This window comes from Physeter macrocephalus, chromosome 19, assembly GCF_002837175.3.
Source record: "Physeter macrocephalus isolate SW-GA chromosome 19, ASM283717v5, whole genome shotgun sequence".
NCBI classification, from domain to species: domain Eukaryota; kingdom Metazoa; phylum Chordata; class Mammalia; order Artiodactyla; family Physeteridae; genus Physeter; species Physeter macrocephalus.
The window spans coordinates 69,146,901-69,174,474 of NC_041232.1; the positions used below are offsets into that span (position 1 = coordinate 69,146,901).

The 27,574-nt window shown below is 38.6% G+C and overlaps 1 protein-coding gene across 15 annotated transcripts in view; it reads right to left on the minus strand.

Moving 5' to 3' along the window:
- The window catches only part of TCF4 (transcription factor 4), a 363,640-nt gene that overhangs the window by 269,769 nt on the left and 66,297 nt on the right, over positions 1-27,574 (minus strand). The gene's annotated exons all lie outside the window — the stretch shown is intronic.

Genomic DNA, 27,574 nt, shown 5'->3' on the forward strand with positions numbered 1-27,574 from the left:
ACACACACACACACACACACACATTCTCCTAGGAAATGGACAAAAGCCATGAAATGAAACTAGAACATCTCTGCTGATACACCTACCAATCTCTGAAAGATCCAGCTATGGTTTGGTGTTAAAAGTATTTGAGTCATTCACGTATTACAAGCAGTATTTCAAAAGAACACTGTTAGCATGAGTAGCACAGCTATCCTAGGAAACTGTCCTAAACAAAGTGAAAGGATTAGTGACCAGTATTTGAAAAACAAGAAAGTAGACACCACCACCAATTTGCAAGGACTGGAAGGAAAAAACAAACAAACAAACAAACAAAAACACTTTGGAGCTAAGTAAGCATTTCCTAAAGTTGTTTTCTGCAGAATGTTCTAGATGGGAGGTATCCCATGAAAAAGGAGTTCTCTGGGCAAAGTAGCTGTATCACCCTCTTGGGTGTTTTACAAAGCATAATGCGGAATGCACTCAAAATAAAATTTCTATTAACATGTCTTGGATCAAGGTTTTTAAAAATGCTGCTCTAAATTATTCTTTCAAAAGGTTCAATAGGAAAAAGGGAGTAATTGACATTTTAAATTACTGTTTTGTAAATTATAAGAAGTATATTAAAAGCTAACCAATGGAATAGACTTTAGCATTTAAGCATCTCCTCCTTGATAATTCTTGAACACAGGAAAATGTGGGAAAAGTAATCTATAAATGATTTAATGTATACTATAATTATACTATTTAATTAAATTATTATAAATTAGTGTCCATATCCAAAGATAAATATCCAAAGACCAAAACTCCTTCTATACAAAGAATGTGATAATAATCCAGATGGGAAAACCCCACCCCAATCTTGCCTTCAGTTTCTGTGATCTTTTCTTAAACTGGTTCCCAATCCAATTTTATTTCCCTAAGTCAATGGTCCTGCAACCTTCCCATCAGGCCAAATATAAACAGCAAAATACATCTCATATATGTATATTGAAATAGTGTAAGGTGGTGAAACCAAGAAACTTAGACTATTGCAATATATTGAACTTTGCATCAGACTTCATTTTGTAAATGTTTTCCTCATTTTTATGACTATGCATTCACTCCCTTATATTTAAATATTAAATTATATTCTTGACTTTTCTCGTTAGGATCAACAGCTGGCTTTTTACTTCTTTGGCCAGAACATAGCAATTTATTTGAAATGTTTATTTATTATATATTTTGTAAACAAAAAAAGATTGGTCAGGAATGTACGACCAGGCAGAAATAGAAGTAAAACAGTTTTCACTAATACCGGCTTGTCTCCAACTAATAAAGTAGCCACCAACTGTACATATATTTCATTTAAGGGGGGAAAAAAGATACCCTGAACGAAACCTGTGGGATCAGATGGAAGGTGGTTTGGATGCACGTAGAGGAAAAATGGCCAGTGAGAATAAAGGGCCTTCTCAGCTAAATACAGTTTTTTGAGATTAGTATTATGATTTAAGTCTACTTCAAAATGGTTTCAGCCTTATTAAAATTACATTAAAACTAGCCCTGATGCATGTGCATTTAAAGGGTGGCCTTACACTGCTTAGCCAGCACTGAATTCAGTCCCCATTGATTTTATAGTATTAGGGCACTACAGTCAGAGGTATTTTTCAGGATAAAGGACAATAATACTCTAACAAAAGGGTTTAAGGTTACAAGTCATCGGGAACGTGAATAGGAGAACGACATTTATTTGCAGAGAACACAGTCACCTGCAACATTAAAACAACTCAGAGCAGGCTAGACAAGGGAATGATTATTCTATCCATGTGATCCTTACCAGTAGGACCACATTCAATCCGGAACATTGCACTTTCATAAGAACATAAATCTTGAAAGGAACACAGAGATAATAAACTATTTTTTTTGAATTTTAAACTGTCTCAAAGTTATTAACTTTGATCCTTTCAATCCTATATTAAGAGAAAAGAGTATCTTATTGCAACATCTATAAAGATCTGAAACAGATAATGAAGGCTTCCTTTAAAAAAACAATTTACAGAAAGCAACACAGCTCAAAGAAGTGCGTCTTGACTTTCTTTCCAAAAGAAAATAAATGCGTTCTTCAGCCTGGTTCTTTAATCATCAAGAGCTCAAACACAGGGCTACTGGTTTTATTATTTTAACCAATTCAAAACCTGTTTGATTCAGACCATTAATTCATTTAAGCCAATAGATGAGTTGCTTCAGTGTTTTTGCTCCATGTGACTTATCAAAAGCCTACACTAACACGAGAGAATCTAAAACCTGAACCAAAGTCCCCACAGGTTTCCACCCCAAAGGAGAATACAAGAAGGTATTTGAGGTACAAAAGTCTGTAAGTTCGTTCATCACTTATTTCTACTTTGAAATGTAGAATAATTCAATTTTTAACCTGGTCCTAAGCATACAATAAATCTGAAAGCACTTTTGTAAGTTCAAAGTGTTACACAAAACTGTTAAGATCATTTAATTACAAGAGAAGTTAAGCAAGGAGAAGATATTATGGGAGCTAATTCTGTTCTACAACACAGTTATTAAAAGGAAAATGCGAATGCAAAAATTCCCAGGCCTCAAACAAATGTATTTTTTAAGAAAAATGTCTTCAGCAACAATCAAAACCAGTTGCTAAGATATCATGCTTTTCATTATTTTCAGTATCAACACGATAAATAAGGCAAATACACATTGAAAGGCAAAAATGGAAAATAAATCAGATTAATTTTGTAGAAAATAGCAATGTCAAAAAAACTGTATTCTAGGCAGCAATCTTTGTAACAGCAAAATAATCCGAACCTAAGAGGAGTAGCTGTTTTACACTGCTCCTTTTTTAATTATGAAAATAAATGTATATTCATAAAAATATATATTGTTGGATTTCTGAAGAGTTTGCATTATTCAGGATCTGTCCGTTACAAGGAGGTGGGTGGTGAGATCTATTATTTCTTTTTAATTCAAGCTGGAATCATCTGAGTTTTTCCCCCGAGTTTCTCCTTCCCTGGCTTTGGGCATTGATAAGATATCTTCATGTCCTTTCTTTGCTGGTCTTCCTTCCAGGTTTACAACCACAACCCAACTATATTGTAATACATGTTTTTTGGAGAAATAAAACCCACATTCTGTCAATGTAAAGGGGAGCAACAAAACCACTACAGCCAAAGTCTTTAATGCAAGCCTGAGATGGAAAGTAAATGCTCAGGTTTTTCCTACAGCTAACTCTGTTCATGGCGGCCAAGGAAAGAACCTAAATTCAAGTGCTTTATAATTGTTACAAATTGTGCCAAAGTACAGTGTGTTACAATAAATTATGAAGCTTATCTAAATTATAGAAGTAATTAAACTTTCCTCAGTTACTCATAATTCTGCCCTCCATAAATTTTCTCTTCATCGCATATTCAACAGCTACGTGTTCCAGTTCAACGACAACAACAAAAAAACTCCTTCCAAGAACCACCATGCACATATAGGCATATACAACATATCGAAATTCCAGAAATGCATAAACAATTACCTTCAAGATCTTCAAACCATAGAAAATGTTAATAAAAATATTTATACTAGAAACAACTCTCTTAGAGCTTTTTTTTAGTTTTGTTTTCCTCTTATTATTATAGACATTCGTTTAAACATGAATTTCCTCCTCCACCCCAAGATCTCCTCCTACGACATGAAGCCATAAATCTTTGTTAGCATATTACTGTACAATCTGCTACAATAATAACAAAAATAATGAAAGCAACCCAGTTATATGGTCCTTGCAGTTTGTGACTGAGGCCCAACTTCTTTATGTATTCTCAGTGTATGAAATATATACAGGACCCATCAACTGCTGAAACACAGCCTTCTAGAATGGAATACAGCTGCTGCTCGGAATCAAACTGCACAGGAGCTGTAAAACTATTTTCAAAAATAAATACGTTTAAAATTATTTTTAAAAAAATACAAGGGAGAGTGTGTGTGTGTGTGTGTGTGTGTGTGTCTGTGTCTGTGTGTGTGTGTGTGGCAGAGGTGATACCATTTCCAAGTTTAAATTTAAAGAAAAACCTAAAATGGCATCTTGATGCTCATAAGAACAAAATCTCTTCTCAAAAGGTTCCACCACATTCCCAGGGGGAGCAAATCAGCCGAGCAGGTGGGTAAGTGATGAAGGAAACCCTTGTTCTATTATAAATATCTTCAATAATTAGCCAACATGATGAACAAATTAAGAAGCAGCACACAGGTTGCAGCCCGAATCGGTAAAAAGTTTCCCAGGATTTTTAGTTTGATTTGTTTGGGTACCTGGTTTCTCAATCCTAAATCAGGCACTTCTATTTCAGTGTATATTCCCATTTCATGAAAACATTTATTTTATCAACAGAAAAGGAAATGAGCTTGAATAAGATCTATTTATGCAATTACCATATCTAATAGCCAATTATGTGTCCTTACATGAACAGATAAATAATATATGCACATACATTTATCAACCTTGTCTGAGAGGAAAAGAAGAGACAAGAAATTAAAAGAAGAGCAAACTATTATATACGGCATGCAGTTTTCATTACTCCGTATTTGCATAAGGGAATGCAGTATTTGCCTTCAAAAAAGCTACAAATTACAAACATTTGCCTTAGACTTTTTTTGAAACCAAACTAAAATATACAAGATATTAACTATATCATTCAACCTGGCAGTTATAACTGTCATAACTATTTACCTTATTTCCCTTGTTTTGTAAAAGAAAAGTAGGGAAAATGTTCAAGTTAATATAATGCTATTAAAATATCAATTATTATAACACTAAATTAAATTTTTTTAAAAAAGAATACCACGGGGTCTCCCCTGGTGGCACAGTGGTTGAGAGTCCGCCTGCCGATGCAGCGGACGCGGGTTCGTGCCCCGGTCCGGGAGGATCCCACGTGCCGCGGAGCGGAGCGGCTGGGCCTGTGAGCCGTGCCCGCTGGGCCTGTGCGTCCGGAGACTGTGCTCCGCAGCGGGAGAGGCCGCAGCAGAGAGAGGCCCGCGTACCGCAAAAAAAAAAAAAAAAAAAAAAAAAAAGAATACCACATAATATGGGGGGGGGTACTGAGAAGTTAATGTGAGAATAGGATCAAGATGTGTTACACTTCTAAAGTATCCAGGAACTAAGGCTACAGGAAACTGGAAGAGGAAAAAAAAAACTCTGACATCCGCATGAATACCAAATTAATTCATTATGATCAGTGCTACTACAATGAACACAAAATTAATTCATCACAGTGGAATACACAAAGCACTACCCACTTGTTATACCTACTGGCAAAAAATAATAGGACGATTATCCTCCACCAGGGTGACACACGTGGCCATAGGCACTGCCAGCACGTCAGTCACACGAAAGAATTGCCTTCCCTGGGAGTCTACCAAGGTACTTCTGCAAGGAGGCTCTTTATCAATCATGGCAAATAAAGCAAAAGATGGAAAGACCTAAATTACCAATGGTTCTCTTGACCCCAGTTGCTCCCAACCAGAGCTGGGCCTGGGGTGAGGCAAGTGAAGCACCTCACCGCGTTATCTGAGGAGACACTCACGCTCAGGGTCCTGCAAGCGTTGACCTTCCCCTTGCATGACCTTGACAATGAGCCTTCCGCCCCTACACAGGCTGCAAGCCTAGACTCTAAAGCATGACCATCTCCCATAACTGGGAGTCCAGGGCTCCTGCTACCCAGTGTAGACCAGACAGAGTCCTAACTCCTGCCAGTATGATGGCCAAAGCCTCTAAGGAAACTTCTCCGGACCTCAGTGTCCCCAGAAATCCTTACATATACTTAGAAGCACTAGAGCAGCCAGCAGGAGCCTGGGGTCTGCCATAGGACTTGGCCACAAGATATGTAAAAACCAGGAAGACTTAGTGAATCTCCCTCTGATGCCCCCACTGCGGTGAAGGGGAGCGGATGCTGGCTTTTCTTCTTCCACACAGTCAGAGATGCCCTGGTACCCAAGACCTCCGGGGCTCAGTCTACTTTCACTTGTCACCAACTTAGGAACTGACTGGTGTTTAAAGGGTGTCTTTCCTCAGTAACTTCAAGGGGATTTAGCGTGTGCAAGGTTCCATGTAAGATGGAGGAGAACATCTTCCTACAGATGATGAGTTTCTCCTTAACAAATGAGCAATGTGAAGCAGTGGACCTTTTCCCCTGCGTTTGTATGGAGCCCCTCGAAGATCAAGGAAGACTGAAATACCTTGGGGCAGCTGGGAAGTATAGTTCTCACGTACCAGTTTGCAAGATTATTCTCCCTCCTTCCCTTGAAATGGGGCAAGCATTTTTCTTCATCTTCAATTATGGGCTGATCTTAGACCTTTTACAGAACAGGTCCAAGATATACTTGTATTAATCAATGTAATAAAAGGCTCCAACTTAATGTCACAGCCTACTAAAGAAGAAATGTTTATTCAGAATTTTTCTTGGGGCATAGGGGGACTCAGTAGAATGGACACTCTTTCCTTTGCTAACCTGATATCCTGCTCTTCTTCCGTCTTACTTAGCCTTTCGTGGGGTGCTAACGTTATACCAACACATCTGCACATCCCAGATGTGGTACTCACACAGGAAGAAGTAGGAATCCGACACAACGTGAGAGCAAAACGTTTTGGTCCCACCTGAGAACAGGGTACCAATAAATGATGAAAGCCTCACTAAAGATAAAAGGTTTAAGTTGTGTGTGTATGGCTGGTGCGAGGGTTGCAAAGAGAGCAGTTTTAGCACAGGGTAAAGCACCTCGTAAAAGAAAACGAGAAAGGTCTTTTTCAGCTATCCCTAGCACTGTCTTGTTTATATGGGACAGAACTTCTTAAACTTGACTCTGTATTAGAATCAGCTGGGGAGGTTTTCAAACTCCCCAGTTTAATAGGGAGTGGAGCCAAGCATCAGCATTTTCCCAGGTCCCTGGGTAACTGTAATGTACAGCCAGGACTGCAAACCATTGATAGGGAGGCCAGATGGGCACAGATCAGGTACATGGGGCAAGGGCGTTTTACTCTGAGGGGACACAAATCAGTGAGGGGTTCTCAAGCTTGGCTGGCTATAAGAATCCCATGGGGACCTTTTACTGAAATACAGACTCCCAGGCCCTACCCCAAACCTTCTGAATCAGAATCCCAAGAAATGAGGTTTCAGAATGTTCTGTGCATGGAAAAAAAAAAAAAAAAAAAAGAAAGAAAAAACTTCAAGTACATTTTGACTGTCAACGGAAGCTGAGAACCACTGGCCTGGACAAACCTCAGAAGTTCTTAGCCCTGCCTTGGTTGGTTTCCAACATAACGCTTCATGTTTAGACAGGTAACATCAGCCTGCCAGGAACTAGGAATGGCAGAAGGAAAGGGTGGAGGAGGGGAGCAGTATTTAAGAAAAAAATAAAGAGAAAAGAAATTTAAGTGTCTTCCAAGCACCCACAAGTCTGCTTCTGAAAGTGCTGATAATGAGCAAAAAGACCAATGAAACTAAATTTTGTACCAGTTCATTTCAGCACATCCTGTTTATACGACTATTTAATGAGTCATTCAGCCAGGATGATTTTCTGTCTGAATATGTTAATTGCCATTTTTTCATAGCTCTCTATTAACAGTACAGATAAAATAGGCATGCTCATGATCTGAAGCCCTATCAGCCACTTACCCTCAAAGAAGTACGCAATAGGAGTACATAAGGGGGAGATTTTTTTTTTAGTGTTAAAAAGAATTAGTGTTTAATTCTTTTAACATATATTGGCATTTGGGACCCCACTTCAATTCAAAAGCATATGTTAGAGTTAGCATTAAAGTGAAAACGAAATGAGGTGGTTATCTCCCATATGCCACTGGCTTCTTTCTTTATAACACAAAGAACTGGCTCAAATAACAGGACAGCGATGTGAAGCCTCTTGCCAGTAACTTCCCCCACTTTTAGGAGGTAAGTATAAATATTTGGGAAAAGGCAAGAGAGAGAGAAATGGGGAACTTCTGACTCACGGTGTTATTCATTCAAGAGCAGCTCACAAACAAGTTAAGTACAAATCAATGCAGAACGATTATTATCGTTAAGCAAGAAGCCTGGGCAATCCAGGAAATGGGTAGAAGGTCTAGTTAATATTTTTTGGATTATGTTTAATGAATGATTGAGATAATTCATTTTTATATTTCATTTATCCCCAAAGGAAGCAGAATTTACAAATGTAAATTCAGAAACAACGTCAATGCTAGAAGTGAAGTAAAAACCATCAGTAAAAAAAAAGTCATATTTTTATTCCCATCATCACTTAATGAATCAAACCACTCTTAATATTCATTTAGCATTTATGCAGTTTCCAGTGCCTTAATTTTAATTTTAAGCATTTACTTTAAACAAATTACATATCATTATACTGCACTTGGAAGAAAAAAAAAAAAACCCACACAATAAACCTTAAGGCTATGATGACACATTTTACCCTGAACTGCTTTGTTAACAAATATTAAATGGTCAAATTAATAGCATTCTCCATGGCTTTTCGGCATCTAAAATTTTTCATAAATGAAAATAAAGCAACCAAAAAGATGAAATTCCAGTGGCAAAGGTTTATTGGTCTTTGTACCTCATTAAAGGGACTGAATAAACCACATTTGTTCTTCTGAGTAGCAACTAACACCGCTGAAAAGGACAGGTTGGGTTGTAAAAGAGACATATATGGACTAAAGGGAACACATTTTACTGTAGTGAAATAAACTGAGGAAACAGTTCGCAGAGTGAAAACCTCTTGAAAGGAAGCATCATCTTTGGGAGAGAAAAAAAAAATCTTCGCTGAGGAAAACAGCTGGAAAAAGGAAGCTCTGGGGCTTTCATCCTGCCGGTTTTGATTCCACCACATCTCCGTATCATGAAAAGGAAAAGAGACCAACTTCAGCTTTGCCTCCTTTCAACAGACAGGGGAAAAGGCTTTGTGGATTGTGAGCAATCCCACCCAGAAGATGCCCTCCCTGATCATACAAACACTGACAACGAAGTGGAAAAAGAGAACTGGCCATAGATAAGAAGCAGCTCAAAAATAGTGTTTTATAGGTTTTACAAGGAAAGGAGAATATTCGTTATATTCGTTTCGCTCTGCAAATTTCAGATTGATTTGAAATCCCCTATGTGAAAAAAACTAACCAAAAGAGATATACACATTATGATAAGTTTTCTTTTCTCTATACTTTTTTTTTCTCATTATGGAGAAAAGGGGCTAGATGTTATATCTTTCACCAGGATCCTCCTACAACACCTTATGTCCTTAAATTTAAAGTCATTGAATTCTAGTTTGCACTATTTTTAGATATTTAAAGTTCTTAAACTTATCTATTGGGCATCTCATATAGATCTTTCCCCCACTGGCACCTTGAAATATTTTTATTGAGTTTATCATGACATTTAAAGGACAACATAGCATAGTAAAATAAAGCTCAGATTAGAAATTTAGATCATCCTTGGTAACCAGAAAAAGCAGCAGCTCAATGAACAGACCATACAAACCTAATATTACTCAGCCATAAAAAGAAATGAAACTGAGTTATTTGTAGTGAGGTGGATGGACCTGGAGTCTGTCATACAGAGTGAAGTAAGTCAGAAGGAGAAAAACAAATACCGTATGCTAACACATATATATGGAATCTAAGAAAAAGAAAAAAGGTCATGAAGAGACTAGGGGTAGGACGGGAATAAAACACAGACATACTAGAGCATGGACTTGATGATATGGGGAGGGGGAAGGGTAAGCTGTGACAAAGTGAGAGAGTGGCATGGACATATATACACTACCAAAGGTAGGGTGGATAGCTAGTGGGAAGCAGCCGCATGGCACAGGGGGATCAGCTAGGTGGTTTGTGACCACCTAGAGGGGTGGGCTAGGGAGGGTGGGAGGTAGATGCAAGAGGGAAGAGATGTGGGAACATATGTATATGTATAACTGATTCACTTTGTTGTAAAGCAGAAACTAACACACCATTGTGAAGTAATTATACTCTAATAAAGATGTTTAAAAAAAAAAAAAAAAAACGAATACACCTAACTCACAATCTACTCTTTTGTTGCTATGTTGGGATGCCTTTTACAGCCGGATCCCAAAGCTACACCATACAGGGAAATGTAAACATGAACTTTTGACTTTGAAAACTGCAACCAATGGCATTATAATAGTATGCGTATTACATCTCAAATTTTTCACAAAGATGACACAACTCGCATACAATTTAAAGAAAGGAATTTACATGCAAGTTACATGCAAGTTAAGGAATTAACTGATTCTTTTTTCTAAAGCTATTTCTTAATAGACAGGAAAATGGCATAGGGTAAGAGGTTTCACGTAGAATATACAAAATGAATATTAACTTCCTCTTAACAGACAGCTTGAAAGAAGGCATCTTCAGATATTCAACCCTAAAGTGGAATGCTTTGATTCCATGGTAACGTTCCAATTCCTTAAAAATGTCTACTGTTGACACTTGGTATGTGCCAACTCCTTACCAATAGATATTAATTACCTTTGATTTATCCTTATTCATTCTGAATGTCTCTTATTTGAACTACTTTAGTTACTAGTGAAGCACAGTATAACTTTGAGAATCCTCATGTCAGGTGATCTTAACCTGCTATGCCTCTAAAATTAGCGATCCTCACCGACAGAAGAAAATAATTTAGTTATTTGTGTCAAATTTTGAAGGTCCATTTCCTAGTCATACAAAATACAATGGATGTCAAAAACAGAAAATTTTTACTGTCATGCATTGCTGGAAATTCCAAGTTAGAAAGACATGAATTGTCTGCATTTTCGGTATTTTTGGCATCATCAACTTCATCATCTTCATCATCACCGCCAACCTCTTCTTACCTGTCAACAGAACTTTCACATATTATCTCACCCATTTTCAAAAGCAGCCTAAGAGGAAGGCAGAGCAGGCATTCTCCTCCTTCTAGGATAGGCGAGTAAATGGAGCCCAAAGAGGGTAACTGTCCCGAGGTCACAGAGATATCAGCAATCGTGTCCAGATCTCTGGCACAGCACCTGTGGGTTTCCATGAATAAGAATCTAACCCTGATTCATGACCTCCACCAACACCTAGAAAGTAACCAGCACAAGTAAACACTACTGTCACATCAAATGACAGAATTCTAGTTATATTCTAGCACATTCCTGGGAAAGTGAGTTAGGCAATAACAGTAGTAAGGCCTTGTAGACTTACAACATACAGCAGGGAGCAGAGAATGACAGAGGCAACTTGGCTTTGAAATCTTCTTAATTCCCCTAATGTAGTCTCCTCCTCTGCTCTTCTGAATATGTGTTCATTCCAGACCACTGATGAGGAGGTATGTCTAACTATGAGGTAGCAGGGCCACTGTCAAGAATATAAGTTTGAATCCACAAATGCTGCTCCCATGAAGTCCATTAAAAAGGTAAGGAACGGGGCTCCCCTGGTGGCGCAGTGGTTGAGAGTCCGCCTGCCGATGCAGGGGACACGGGCTCGTGCCCCGGTTCCGGGAAGATCCCACGTGCCGCGGAGCGGCTGGGCCCCCGGTCCGGGAGGATCCCACGTGCCGCGGAGCGGCTGGGCCCGTGAGCCGTGGCCGCTGAGCCTGCGCGTCCGGAGCCTGTGCTCCGCAACGGGAGAGGCCACGGCAGTGAGAGGCCCGCGTACCGCAAAAAAAAAAAAAAAAAAAAGGTAAGGAACGCAGACATGGGAGAAAAGGCACCTTCCATCTGTTGAGCATACAGGGGGACAAAACCTTTTCCAAGCTTATCTCTTTGAATCTTTACAACTATGTGAAGGTAGAAACTGAGCCTCAGGAAGAAATTATTAGTTTTGCCCAAGGTTCCACAAACGAGTGATCGTAAGAGCTGAAATTGATGGCCAGTCGAAATACAGAGTACATGCATTTTTACCAATTCATTTAAACTCCCTGAAAGAACAGTAATACAAGCTAGGATTTTTATTTTTTAATTCCATAAGAGAAATTCAGAAAAAGTGTTAATGCATTCAAAAGGACTGATGACTTCTCTATACAAAGAGTGGTAGTTACTGGTAACTTTCACAGCAGCAGGGCTCTCTTCAAAAAAGAAATGCTGATAATATTTGAGTAAAAACGACCAAACGTTTTAATTCTCTAGTTATGATACACAGATAAGTGTAAACACTATGTTTCTTGAATGCTTTAGAGAAAATGATTATATTAGAAACAATTTAATCTTTTTCTTATAATTTTAATCCATCTCGGCTTTGATTCAGAAACTTATTAGATGAGGCAAATCACTCTACCCCCCAAAACAGGTATTAATAAAAAATAAATGGTCAAAAGGTACCAACTTCTAGCTCTAAGGTAAATACTGGGAATGCAATGTACAGCATGGTAACTCCATTAATGACACTGTATTGTATATTTAAAAGTCGTTAGGAGAGTAGAGCTTAAAAGTTCTCAACACACGAAAAAAAATTTGTAATGATGTGAAATGATGATGTTAACTAAATTTACTGTGGTGATCATTTCACAAAACACAAGTATCGAATCGTTATGTTCCACACCTAAAACGAACACAGCATTATATGTCAGTTATATTTGAATAAAAATATAATAACAGAATATAAACTAATTTATAGAGATTTAATGCCGTTCAATTTGCAGTCCCATTTTTTTGGCGGGGGGCTGAGTTGGGTCTTCATCGTTTCGTGCGGGCTTTCTCTAGTTGCGGCGAGCAGGGGCTACTCTTCTTTGCGGTGCACGGGCTTCTCATTGTGGTGGCTTCTCTTGTTGTGGAGCACGGGCTCTAGGAGCGCAGGCTACAGTAGTTGTGGCGCACGGGCTTAGCTGCTCCACGGCATGTGGGATCTTCCCGGACCAGGGCTCGAACCCGTGTCCCTGGCATTGGCAGGCAGATTCTTAACCACTGCGCCACTAGGGAAGCCCTGCAGTCCCATTTTTTGAGGCAACTAAAGTTATTGCTGTTATTTAATTTGGATATATTTATCATTTCATTGCAAAAATAATACAAGTATATTAAAGAAAATGTATAAAATAAAATTTTTTAAAAAGAGAAACAGACGAGGCAAATCACTGTACTGCCAAACATTGGTATCAATACCAAAAATAAACGAAAGCACACAAAAAATAAACTGACAGAGCTATACCATTCCCACGCATGTGTCCTCACTGCCCCAGTATGCATCTACCCTATATGCTATATACCCTATACACACGCAGCGTGCCCTCCTAGCCTCTGATTTGTTCTATTGACAAAATGAACTGCAACTTTAAAAACCAAGCAAAGTATTAAAACAAAATAGACATGCTCTCCCATATTTGGCAGGAAACCCCTAATTCAAATCTTCCAAGCCTCCCTCAAGAACAAGCAATTACAAGGTGCAGAAAGGCAATGGCTTTAAAACAACATGCTAATCCTAATATTAGTACCTTGAAAAAGGAAAACTGCCAAGATGTTGGAATAATGCCCAGTTATCCATCTTACCTACAGCAATAAAACTGTCCTATAAATGTGAACAAGACAGTTAGGATACATTTTGGAGTTCAGTTATTGGCATCTTTTCCCACCTCCCTGTTCCCTCAGAGGACAAGCCTGACCCTATGGAGGCAAAACACAGCAGATGGTAACCCAGCCCGGTAACAAGAGCACTTGGTCAATCCAAATAATTCACACAAAAATGGAGCAAGATGTTCAATGATTTATGGCCCCTATTTCACTAGATAATTATGGAATCTCACTCTCCTACAAAGCCACCTTTTCACTGTAATATGCTGGACAGCTAAAGTGTCTAAAAACAACATATTATTGACAATAAAATAATAATTACTATATAATTATTAATAATACAATTATCATTATAGCTAACACTTGTACCAAGCACTCTTTAATTGAAGTACAGTTGATTTACAATGTTGTATTCGTTTCTGATGTACAGCAAAGTGATTCAGTTAATATATACATATTTCTTTTTCAGATTCTTTTCCATTATAGGGCATTACAAGATATTGAGTATAGTTCTCTGTGCTATACAGTAGGTCCTTGTTGTTTACCTATTTTATATATAGTAGTTGTGTATCTGTTAATCCCAAACTCCTAATTTATCCCTCCCCCGCTCTTTCCCCTTTGGTGACCCTAAATTTGTTTTCTATGTCTGGTCTATTTATGTTTTGTAAATAAGTTCATTTGTATCATTTTTTTGATTCCACATACAAGTGATATTACATGATATTTGTTTTTCTCTGTCTGACTTACTTCATTTAGGATGACAGTCTCTAAGTCCATCCATGTTTCTGCAAATGGCATTATTTCATTTTTTATGGCTGAGTAATATTCCACTGTGTATGTATACCACATCTTCTCTATCCATTCATCTGTCGATGGACATTTAGGTTGCTTCCATATCTTGTGCCAGGCACTCTTGTAAGTAATTTACAAGAAATAACTTCTTTGATCCTCACAACAATACTATAAAAACTATTATCCATTTTCTCAGGCAACTGAGAAATGGCGACTAGAACAAGGAACGATGATGTGAAGAATGAAGTTTCAAATCCAGGATATAGAGATCTGACCCATGTGCTTAGTCACCATAGTGGTATGAGAGCAGGATTAGTCTAAAGGTTATTGCAAAAATAAAAAATAAAATGCCTTTACACTGAAAGATGATTAGGCCTGTGTTCCGCTGGCCTGAGTTCTAGACCTTGCTATTTAAGAAATAAGTTCCATAGAGACACTTCTTTGTGCAACAGGGCTTTTCATCTGTGAAACGGAAGCACGACGAGAAGCTGGAAAGCTTGTTCTTCCAGTTTTAAAAGATTTCAGATTCTGAAGAGAAATCCTTAAACCTCAGTTATACTTAAAGACCAGATCATTTTTTTATCATTGTTCCAGATCTAGAAATACTGATCACCGACAGTGGAAATCAAACAGTAGAAGTTTTCTCTCTGGTTCAATGATCCTCAACCCACGTGACTCTGTTATAACACAGCACTTCCTCTCTCTGCTGAGAGGATTAGGCTACTTTCTAATAAGCGTAACTCCAGCAAACCAAGGAGGAGCTGTGGCTACAATTTCCCATAGCCAGGTAAAATCAGACATTTGGGATAAAAAAAAGAATATTCAGGAATCCTCTGATCAGCTTTCTGATTCTAAAACCACTTTTTCTTTCTACAAGATAAAGCCAAGTGGAAAAACATCAGCTATACTTACGCACACATTAAAATGCTCCCCACCACATACATACACACACACACACCCCAAAAAGATATTTCCACAAGCATGCATGCACTCATTCACTTCAACACAATTATTCTACATAATTATCTTTTCTTTTTTTCCTTACTAAAGAGTTAGGCACTTTTTCTAAGCAGTGTAGTTGCAAGTTAATAGGCAACTGCACATGTGGAAGTAAAGAAGGGAGCATCTTTATACCTTCCAGGCAACAGCAATGGTGGCAACCACAAAGGTAACCACTGCATTCTAGCCTAGGCAGAAATACTGGTGGATGGGGGTGGAGGGGGAGGGAGATGTGGGGTGTACTGTCTGTGTTGAGGGTAACCTATCCAGTAACTGGGCTCAAGGGTTAGTGATAATGACCCTTGAGGGATGACCCTCTTCATCCCCTAAAAATTATCTAGGCTGAGCTCACCCTACTGATGGAGGAACTGACCCACATGACTCAGAAATGACTAAAACAAAGAGGAAACACTAATGCAAACTTGTGGCCCAGAAAGTTCCATCCTCAAGTTGATGCTCACCTGTGGCAAAAGACCCCTGGAGGTCAGAGGGGCCTCCTGACCAGAGAAGCGGTGGTAGTGGGAAGAGGTGGGTGGAGGACTTCACCCCCAACACACACAATATACCCCCAAACCTTCTCCCATCCCCCCAACAAAATGCCTCTCAGTCCCCTCATTATTTGACACATGCAACTGCAAGCTCATTTAAAGTGAAACTAAAAGCATCTGTAGAAAAATGCACTCCTTCAAATTGATCTGTAACACAGTCAAGGTCAAGTCAGCAGGCTTACTAAGCAAACTGTACCTCTGAGCCATCCATCCCTCCACTCTTGTAACGAGACTGCCATTCCTAAATCTTCCTAGTTAGAGCAATTCCACTACCACCACTTCTGAGAATGATTTCTGAAAGACAATATTTTGCTGGATTTTCAAATGTAATTATTATTTCCAATGATAACTGAGTAACTGCCCGCTTATATCTTCCCTCTCTAAAACTATTAGCGCTAAGAGCTTGAAAATACTTGCTGAGCAGTTACTATGAGCTAAACACTGTTCTAAATGCTTCAAATGTATGAACTCATCTCATTCTCATAACCTGATGAAGTAGGTACTTATGTTATCCTTATTTTAAAGAGAAATTATGTAACTGTGTTTTTCCAAGTTACAGGAAGCAAGTAAAAGAGCTGAGATTTAAAGCTAGAGTCCATGCTGAAAAGCCTACCCTTCCCAGCTTACGCTTATTTGCTCTTTCATTTTAAAATACCAGAAACTGCATTTCTCCAAAGAAGATATACAGATTGGCAACAAACACATGAAAGAATGCTCAACATCACTAATCATTAGAGAAATGCAAATCGAAACTACAATGAGGTATCACCAGTCAGAATGGCCACCAGTCTCACACCAGTCAGAATGGCCAACATCAAAAAATCTGCAAACAACAAATGCTGGAGAGGGTGTGGAGAAAAGGGAACACTCTTTCATTGACATCAAAAAATCTGCAAACAACAAATGCTGGAGAGGGTGTGGAGAAAAGGGAACCCTCTCACATTGTTGGTGGGAATGTAAATTGATACAGCCACTACGGAGAACAGTATGCAGGTTCCTTAAAAATCTAAAAATAGAACTACCAGATGACCCAGCCAATCCCACTACTGGGCATATACCCTGAGAAATAATTCAAAAAGAGTCATGTATCACAATATTCATTGCAGCTCTATTTACAATAGCCAGGACATGGAAGCAACCTAAGTGTCCATCGACAGATGAACGGATAAAGAAGATGTGGCACATATATACAATGGAATATTTCTCAGCCATAAAAAGAAACGAAATTGAGTTATTTGTAGTGAGGTGGACGGACCTAGAGTCCGTCATACAGAGTGAAGTAAGTCAGAAAGAGAAAAACAAATACCGTATGCTAACACATATATATGGAATCTAAGAAAAAAAAATGGTACTGAAGAACCTAGGGGCAGGACAGGAATAAAGATGCAGATGTAGAGAATGGACTTGAGGACACGGTGAGGGGGAAGGAGAAGCTGGGATGAAGTGAGAGAGTAGCATGGACATACATACACTACCAAATGTAAAATAGATAGCTAGTGGGAAGCAGCCACATAGCACAGGGAGACCAGCTCGGTGCTTTGTGACCACCTAGAGGGGTGGGATAGGGAGGGTGGGAGGGAGGGAGATGCAAGAGGGAGGAGATATGGGGATATATGTATATGTATAGCTAATTCACTTTGTTATACAGCAGAAACACACCAGTGTAAAGCAATTATACTCCAATAAAGATGTTTTAAAAAAAAAAAGAATTGTCTGTCAACTTACTGTCCCCATGGATTACGGATATCCTAAAGCAACATTACACATAGCGCAGGTTTTTAAATCATATAACTGCAGGACTAAGACATCCAAAGCCTTGATATTATCTAAGTTATTCTCTGCTAAAACTATAGTTATCTAGAAGCAAGCAAATGTAGCAACAAAAAAGATACAAGTGTTACACACACCCAGTCCAAATGCTGTTCCTACAACTTATTTTTTCAGCCTTAATCCACTGTGTAGGAAACTACTCAGACAATATTTGATATCCCTCGCCAGAAGAGCGTGTGAAAAAGGCCCTCAGAGTTATAAACCAAACTGAGGTTCTTCTAGAAAATTGGAGAGGTGAGGGAATGAGCACCTCTTAAAAATAGTTTAAAGGCAACTCAGGTCATCAGGGGCAAAATCTCTCATGGCTTCATGTGACGTCCAAAATGTCTGCCCCCAAATCCTCAGCCCCTGTGCACTAGAATGATAGAGGGTTACTTCTAAGTTAACATCATTCCTCAAAATCCTGACTCAGAAGCACCTCTAGACCCTTAAATATCATGCAAACCTGTCTCCCATAGGAATTCCTTTGAACCAGACATTCCTGGGGGTCTGAGCCAAAAATAAAAGGAAAAGGGGGGGTGACAGAATCATGGGAAGTTAAAAATGTTAGGACTTTTGCCAGGGAAATTCCTTTGGTGATCAGACCCTATATCTTTACCCTGAAACATAACTTTGAGGGGTATGAAATAATACTTTTCTTTGGAATTTTTCATACAATAAAATGACTGGGGGAAAAATTACCTAAAGCAATCAAGCAGTCTAAGGAAAAAGCAAGAGAAATGAAAGCAAAATCAGACTTTAACCAACATTAGCCTTCCACTTTCTCACAGTATTTTTCCCTTTCATGTTTATCTTCTTTAAATTTCTACTAAACAAAAGTCTCCTCTTGATGCAATGTCACTCAGTGAATAAGACCGACAGTAACCACATCTTCTGACTCAGAGTTAAGAGTACAAATTCATAACCTAAAGCTCCAGATATAGCCCTCAGCTTGCTCCTCAGACTGAGTCACAGCCGAAGACCAAAGAAGATTTACATTCTGGTATTTCTTTGTCTAAAGAGTTATGACACTCTTAGGCATTTTGATAGATGCAACAACAAAAAAAAAGTTAGAGCTTAAAAAAGCAGAAATGTTTATAATATTTTCCATTACTTTCTCATATATAGGTGTACAGTGATGGAAATTTTCAAAGCATTACATGAATTCATTATCCTAAACCAGGCATTTCATACTGGAAGTCTTCCGAACTGGTCTCAGACATAAATGTCCAGTGATTCAACTTCTAAGAGGATTCAGAAGTCGACAGATCAAACTTCTTAATCAAAACTAGGCTTTTGACATACAAATTACATAAATATTTACCTCCCTTCTCCTCTACCATAGGAATAAGAAGTAATAAATTCCCCCAACATTATCTGGTGAGTAAAACTCTAAAACACAACTTTAAAAATTCCTGAACTGAGATCTCCATGTAAAGGGCCTGTCTTTTAAGAAGACTCCTCTGTTCCTCTTCTTTGCTACGTGGAAACAGAGCATGAGTTGATGATGATGGCAGATTTTCATTCATTTGTATATATCAGTCAATAGAAGGGGAAATGATATTGGCTGTGGGTTTATAAGCTACATTAGAAATTTGAACAATAGCAGACCTTTACTGAAACAAAAATAAAATATGAGTCAACAAGATCCTTGCCAAACAGAGGTCTCAGGACAGCCTTGTTCAGTCTTCTGGGAATCCCACTCCAATAAGCACAATAAAAGCAGGACGTGCCTCATTTCCTTCAACGGCTCAACATGCCTCTCTTGGAGATGTTTGTAAATTTCCTTCCTCTACGCATCAAGCTGGCAAACTGTCGTCATTTCTTTGGGGTAATAATATCCTGTTGATGTCTGGGTAGATCTGTTTTTGAGTGTTTCTCCACACAACACACATACTTCGAATATTATTTTTCAACACAAAGCAGTAAATTGTTTTTCAACATATTTGAACTTAGTTCAGCAAGGTATGATTTGATTAGAAGTAACGAAGGGCAGGGGGTCTTAATAAAATGTTAGTTTTACTTTTGCATTTACAACCTAGATTTAGGTAAGAAAGTAACTCCAACAGTAAAAAGCATTCTCCACTTTTTTCTGAAACTGAAAATATTTACCTACGCTAGTTTATTAACGTAAATGTTTTCATTCAGTGCCTATGCTGGAGTTTGGAAATTTCACACAGCAAAATAGCAGGCTTACCACTAAAAAACTCACTTATGAAAACGGCAACTTTTATTTCACTGCATATACAAATTGCACTAAGCACTTTAAAAACAGAGTTCCAAACTCATTCCAGAAGAATGTTAAATACACTATAAATTCAGTCAAATACAATGAGTGCTTCAAAACTTTTACCTAAATGAATGATTTTTTTCAAAACTTGAAAACATATTTAGACCTGAGAGCATATTTCTTAGACAAAGAATCTGTATCTAAACTAAATAATTCCAGGCAGAATTACATTTCTCAACAAAGTTATATAATGTAAAGGGAGAAAATTATACAGAGAGGCAACTTTGAAAAATAATAATCAAATAATAAAATAAAACTAACTCTCAACTAACATAATTTGCACTGAGGCAGACATTCTGGTTCCAAAGACAACAAAAGCTGATTTGTGCAATACTAAAAATAATTGATCATCACTGCAAAGCATTAGATTCGGAGCTAAATTAAATGGCAGGTACAATTCACTGCAATTCCAGATGACACCTTATTTAGCACATGAAGTAAGAATCATGAACATGAAAAATGTTCAATGTCAATAATCCAGAAAATACCAATTTTAAAAAGAACACAATCAGATACCATTTTTTAACTACCAAGTTAATAAGATAAAAATAATGCGAATAGGCACAGCCTTCCTGGACAGCAATTTGGCAAGATATGTTAAGAGCCTTTCACCTAATAATTCCCTAGGAAACTATCCTAATAATATCTTTGCAAATGAAGACAAGTATTTATGCTCAAAGATGTTCAAGACAGTGGTCAACAACAGGAAGCTGGTTAAATAAATTATGGAAGGGACTTCCCTGGTGGCGAAGTGGTTGAGAGTCCGCCTGCCAGTGCAGGGGACGCGGGTTCGATCCCTGGTCCGGGACTATCCCACATGCCCCAGAGCAACTGAGCCAGCATGCCACAACTGCTGAAACCCGCGCGCCTGGAGCCCGTGCTCCGCAGCAAGAGAAGCCACCGCGATGAGAAGCCCGCGCACCGCAACGAAGAGTGGCCCCTGCTCGCCACAACTAGAGAAAGCCTGCCCACAGCAACGAAGACGCAAATCAGCCAAAAAATAAATAAATAAATAAAAATAATAAATGAATAAATTAAAAATAATAATAAATTATGGAAGACTCATATGATAGAACATTATGCTACCTTTAAAAGATCATGCTTTCAAAAATGTTCAAGGACATTGGAAAATGCTCATGATAATATGGGAAACAAATCTAAGAAAGAGTGGATATATGTATTTGTATAACAGATTCACTTTGCTGTACACCTGAAGCTAACACAATACTGTAAATCAATTATACCCCAATAAAAATTTAAAAAAAGAAAATGCTCATGATAAAATGATAAGTTAAAAAGCAATATACAAATTTCATATTTTTAAAAACAAAGAAAGACTAGAATCTTCAAAATATTAACATTAGATATCTATCTCCACAATGAGGATATATTATATTTTTAATCAGAAGAAATTAAAGTTCATATAAAGTTTATATATGTACATGTATGTGTATATGTGTGAATATATATATATACACAGTCCCTAACTTCAAGGTTCTCATCATCTATTATTCCAAATTAATTCAATTCAAGAGGGGGTGGGGAGTATGATGTATAGGTGATTCAGAAATAGAAAAATGTTGATAATTGTCAAAGTGGTACAATGGGTACATGAGAGCTTATACTACTACTCTGTTTACTTTATACATGTTTGAAATTTTTCCAAATAATAATATTAGCAATCATTGAAAGGCATGGAAAATGTAATAAGTGTCCCGAGAGTTAGACTAATAAATAATATAAAAGTTCAGAGATGAGAAAAATCAAGTCTGGAAGAGATACTGGCAAATCTTTGACTAGCTAATAAGATTTCAATAGACAAATTAGGTGCTTGAGGGTAGGAGTGAGTATAATGAACAAAGTTATAGTGGGGAAAAGCAACTGGAGCATCAGGCCAGTAAATGGTAACAAACCCATGGAATCTAACTGCTGCTCTCATGTTAGATAAAATCCCCTAACAGAGGATAAAGAGGCATCACCTTTTGGATTTCAACTAGACAGTGATTCCCCCAGTGAGTCAGTATTCTGCATATACAAATGTTCACCTGGCATGAAGAGGATAAGAAGGCATCATTGACTATTGCAGACTTCTGGGCCCACCCCTGCTCACCGAAGTAAAACTACCCCTTTTACTGGTGGGTGATTCCTGGGTAATTCCCATGGGTTCTTTATTCTCACTGGACAAAACCTCTCTGAGATCTAGGCAGGATGAAGGACGGAAGACAAAGAGCTCATTTTTTAAATACTGTACCCTTACCCTTCCCAGCCCTCAGCCTTTTTTTTTTTTTTTATAACATCAGAAGCCCATCTCCATGTAGATGTCTGATTTTGCAACACTTTAAGTACCACAATGTCTGTGTGAATGAGTCAATATGCATTACCAAACAGTGAAAGAGTCCAGTTTCCTAACCAATATTTATTTTTGAAAAAAAATTTTTTAATGCAAATTGTTTCTTATAATTTTTTCCATAAATATCCAACTGCTCTCAAAGCCACCATTTCGACTACAAATGCATCCTTCAGTTTGTTAAAGAAAACCTGCATGCCTTCCAGTGATAAATTTGGAAACTGCAATAAGCTTTAATGGCTATGAGTCTGCTTTCTCCTATTTATAAAAAAAGCTACTTATTCCTGAAGTAACATTTCAAAACCCAAATTTTTTTTTTAATTTGAAAACAGATCCACACATTTGGTAATTCTGTCTTCTTTATATAACATTCTTGAAAATCGTTTTATTGTCTTTGAAAATATATATGTGTGAAAGTTTGAGGCCAGGCAGCCAGCTTTACTGGTAACCCCTGTTAATGCTAATTGAGTTAGCATAAACATGTAAATCCCCTTTTATAGATGCCTGGCTTTTCCTTTACCCAAGACCAAACTCTAATCTACAAAGATAAGTAAGATTTATGTTCTTGATTTGCTTTGCATGTAAATTCTTTTGAATAGATAAGCTCTTGATATGTATTCCTCCTCTGAAAGATCAAAGATCATTCTTCAAACACCAGGTTTCTCGCCTATCTTCCATCTCTCCTCAGATTTCTACTGTATCTTTTCCCCTTTGTTAATGTTCCCTGAATGGTACCAAATTAGTGAATACAGACATTCTTCATAACTATTTTGATGACCTCCTATGGTGATAATGCAACAGCAAGAGTATCATGGCACCCAGCAACATGGTCCCCATGCTTACTTCCTGATTACTGAGCGTGTGACTGGAAATTAACACATGCATGCACGCCCAGAGCAGTCACACACACCAGCATGCTGTTCGGTATTCACCATGGCCAATGAGAAGACCTGAAGATTCATCTAGTAAAGATGAGAAAATGATGACACTTAATCCAAATAAATCACTAAATAGAAAACTTTTAAATAAATCTATGGTTGCTAATATCTCACTCTAAAACTGGTTCTCAAAAGGTCCGTGACAATGAAAGCCACTTCCAGGGTGAATTTTGCACCAGGCAGCCTTAAGACTGAATTTTTAACAAACAGCTTTTGGTAAGTAAAAATCAGCAAATGAACAAAAGGGGAAAAAAACGAACAAACAAACATGATTTTGTAAAAGGGATAAATGTAAAAATATATTGATGCACAAAGCAACTGATGTGTATTATTTACTTTTTATTTACAGAATTTGTAAAATAGCACAATTTGTATGTATTATAATTCATATATCTGCTATACACATAGTGCATATGTAATGTAAGATTTATTACTATTAATATTATTAACCTATAACATTAAATGAATATGCCAGGCACAATGCTAACCAATTAATAAACATGCTCATTTGATCCCTTCTGCCCTGTATATATTTTACCATAAGTATTATGTTTTTAAGGATGAGAACAGCCTCAACAAGATTAAAAAATCTGCCTACATTTACAGGCAGACTGTAAGCCCCACGAAGACAGTTATCTCTTGTTTGACCCTGTATATCACCAATGCTTAATGTAAAGAATGCAAATAATAGGAGCTGAACAAGCAATAGTTAAAAGGACCTACAAGCAAGGAGATGGGAGGGGAAAAGTGAGATAGTCCCAGGTAGGAAGACAACACCGAGTATAAAACTCACGGAAAGGGCTTCCCTGGTGGCGCAGTGGTTGAGAGTCCGCCTGCCGATGCAGGGGACACGGGGTCGTGCCCCGGTCCGGGAGGATCCCACATGCCGCGGAGCGGCTGGGCGCGTGAGCCATGGCCGCTGAGCCTGCGCGTCCGGCGCCTGTGCTCCGCAACGGGACAGGCCACGACAGTGAGAGGCCCGCGTGCCGAAAAAAAAAAAAAAAAAAAAACCTCATGGAAAGACACGATCCAGACCCTCAAATCAACTACAGTTCGATCAGCAAGACGAAGCCCCTCAGCAGGTGTGATAACTACTATGACAACACATGCCCTGGAGGACAGGAGAATACATTGGAGAAGCAGCCAAATTCATCTTGAGCGTTAGTTAAGAAAAGCTCCCCAGAAGAGTTGGACCTTAGGTGAGTTTTGAAAGACAGTAGGAGTTAGACAAGAAGGGTGTGGTCCAGAGTCCAAGGCTTTGACGAGGTCACGGGGTCAAAAGGATAAAGGATGTCAACTTGACCTGGCACTGCAACTTTAGTACGGAGTTTGGGGACAGTGTTGTGGAAAAAAGTCAGAGCATAGCACGTTATATAGAGAATGTGACGTGACGCAACTTGGTTGCATGAAGGAAAGGATAAAATAATGATGGAGGTTAGTCTCAAAATTTGGTGTGTGTTTAATTTGAAGACAGGAAAGACTTGAGCATATTTAAATTCTGAAGATCCAGGAGAGACCAGAAGTTTGGTGATTCAGACTACTATATATAAAACAGATAAGCAACAAGAAACTACTGGGAGCTATACTCAATATTCTGTAATAACTTATAAGGGGAGAGAATCTGAAAAAAAATATATATGTATATGTATAACTGAATCACTGTGCTGTAAACCTAAAATTAACATGATATTGTAAATCAACTATACTTCAATTAAAAATTAATTTAAAAATTCTTCATTGCGGGCTTCCCTGGTGGCGCAGCGGTTGAGAGTCCGCCTGCTGATGCAGGGGACACAGGTTCGTGCCCGGGTCTGGGAGGATCCCACATGCCGTGGAGCAGCTGGGCCCGTGAGCCATGGCCGCTGAGCCTGTACGTCCGGAGCCTGTGCTCCGCAACGGGAGGGGCCCGCGTACCGAAAAAAAAAAAAAAAAAAAAAATTCTTTATTGCTAAAAAAAAAAAAAAAAAAAACTTTGGTGATTCAGGAGAAAAGGAGAGAAAGACTCATGGAAACATACCCTTCCTCCCAGAAGTAGGAGGATGAAGATAATAGAGACAAAATTAGCAAATTAGGCTTGATGATTAAAGAATCATGTGGCTTTAAGAGAAATTTCCATACAGTAGTGGAGTGTGTGTGTGTGTATGTGTGTACACAGACAAATTTCACAAGGGTGTGTAACAACTGAAATGCAGTGGTGGATTATGGAGGCAGGGTTGTCAATGGGAAAGGCTGCTGAGCATGAGGTTGGGTGAGACAGGTTTCCATTTTCTAGTTCAGTTACCTTAAGCAATCACTTGATTTCACCCTCAGTATTCCTGGCTTTTAAATAGGGCTGACAAAGTCCACTTGAAGTTTTTTGTTTGTTTGTTTTTGTTTTTTAATTTATTTAATTTAATTTATTTTATTTTATCTATTTTATTTATTTTGGCTATGTTGGGTCTTCGCTGCTGTGCGGGCTTTCTCTACTTGCAGTGAACGTGGGCTACTCTTCATTGCGGTGCACAGGCTTCTTATTGTGGTGGCTTCTTGCTGCCGAGCACGGGCTCTAGGAGCGTGGGCTCAGTAGTTGTGGAGCACGGGCTTAGTTGCTCCACAGCATGTGGGATCTTCTCGGACCAGGATCGAACCCGTGTCCCCTGCATTGGCAAGCAGATTCTTAACCACCGCGCCACCAGGGAAGTCCCGCACTTGAAGTTTTTTGCTTAATAACATGTCCCAAAGCACAGAAACTGGTTTACATAAAATACTCATTAAATGTTAGTTTAATCTTATCTAAATCTAAAACAATACACTGTTATTAAAAAAAAAAGGTTTATAATCAAAGTGAAGAAAAAGACAAAGCTTCCCATTGGCTGAACCCAACCAGAAGGCTGAAAGAGTCAGATTAGGCAACTGTTGGAGGTTAGTCTCTTGGAGCAGAGAGCAGGATGGAGAGCGGAAGTAGGGGAGCAGATGGAGAGAAACAAAGCAGGGAACAGTGATGTCAGACATCAGAAGAGAAAACTTTGTGAATATATATGTAGGGGCTTCCCTGGTGGCGCAGTGGTTGAGAATCCGCCTGCCGATGCAGGGGATGCGGTTCGTGCCCCGGTCCGGGAAGATCCCACGTGCCGCGGAGCGGCTGGGCCCGTGAGCCATGGCCGCTGAGCCTGCGCATCCGGAGCCTGTGCTCCGCAACGGGAGAGGCCACAACAGTGAGAGGCCCACGTACCGCAAAAAAAAAAAAAAAAAAAATATATATATATATATATATATATATGTAGGTACACTGACAAAAACCAAAATTGTATTTGGTGACGTAAAGAGTGTTGTTTAATAGTCCTTGGAGGACTTTTTGCTGTAAATCTAAGTGCATAAAATTTGAGAGAATAAAGAAACGTGTCAGGGTCTCCAACTTATATATTTATTTTGTGTCTTCTCACAATTATTCAACATTTTAATAAATAGAAATGTCACCATAACTTCTTGAAAATGAACATTTGGTTCCCTGTATTATTACATATTTACACATATCCAAACATATGCATACAAGGAAAAATAGGGATTCAACCTAAACTCACCACATTGCTATTGAAACGGTACTAGTCTAGTCGGAGCTCTAACAATATTCAGCACAAGACGCAGGGGCGGGGGCGCCGTAGGGACAAAACAAGAGATTAGGAGAGTGAGTTACATTAGCAACAAGCTCAGATTTCCAGCAAGATCTTCAGTCTTGAAACATTAAGATGTGTTCTAATGCTGAGAAACCACTACTCCAGCTGTCTCAATTACCTTAGCTTTATATTTCAAATCAGGGAATTTGATATCATCTCTGAGGTACTTTAGCAAATTCGAGAAATGTAAAAACAATTATGATGTCAGAGCCTAAAAAAAAGAAAAACACCCCACTTTATAAATTCATAGTACCAAGCACTGACTAGCCCTAAGGCGGAACGGTGCCACCATACACAGTTTCCATTTATCTGCTGAATTGAGACACTCTAGGGCTTCCGCATTCTTCTTGGACTTCTCTGGCTCAGTACACGTGTATTCTCACTGTTTCCTTCACAGTTAACTAGCAGCAATCCCCCCCGATGCTATAAATAAAGAACCTGAGAAGATCAGGTAGGTGTCATTTCCCAACTACAAAGCAAGCTGTCTAAAATATGCTACAGAAAATATAAGGTATGAACAGTGGTGACTCAATAATTCTGAAAAGAAAGAAATTAAGGGCTTCATTTTCTCCCTCTCCACTTCATCAGAGGGTCAAACATTCCCTTTAGCGCTCAAAGAATCTTCTAATCCCTCCAACTCCCCATCCCCTGAAGAGCTGCCCCAACAGACACACACACACACACACACACACACACACACACACACACACATTGAA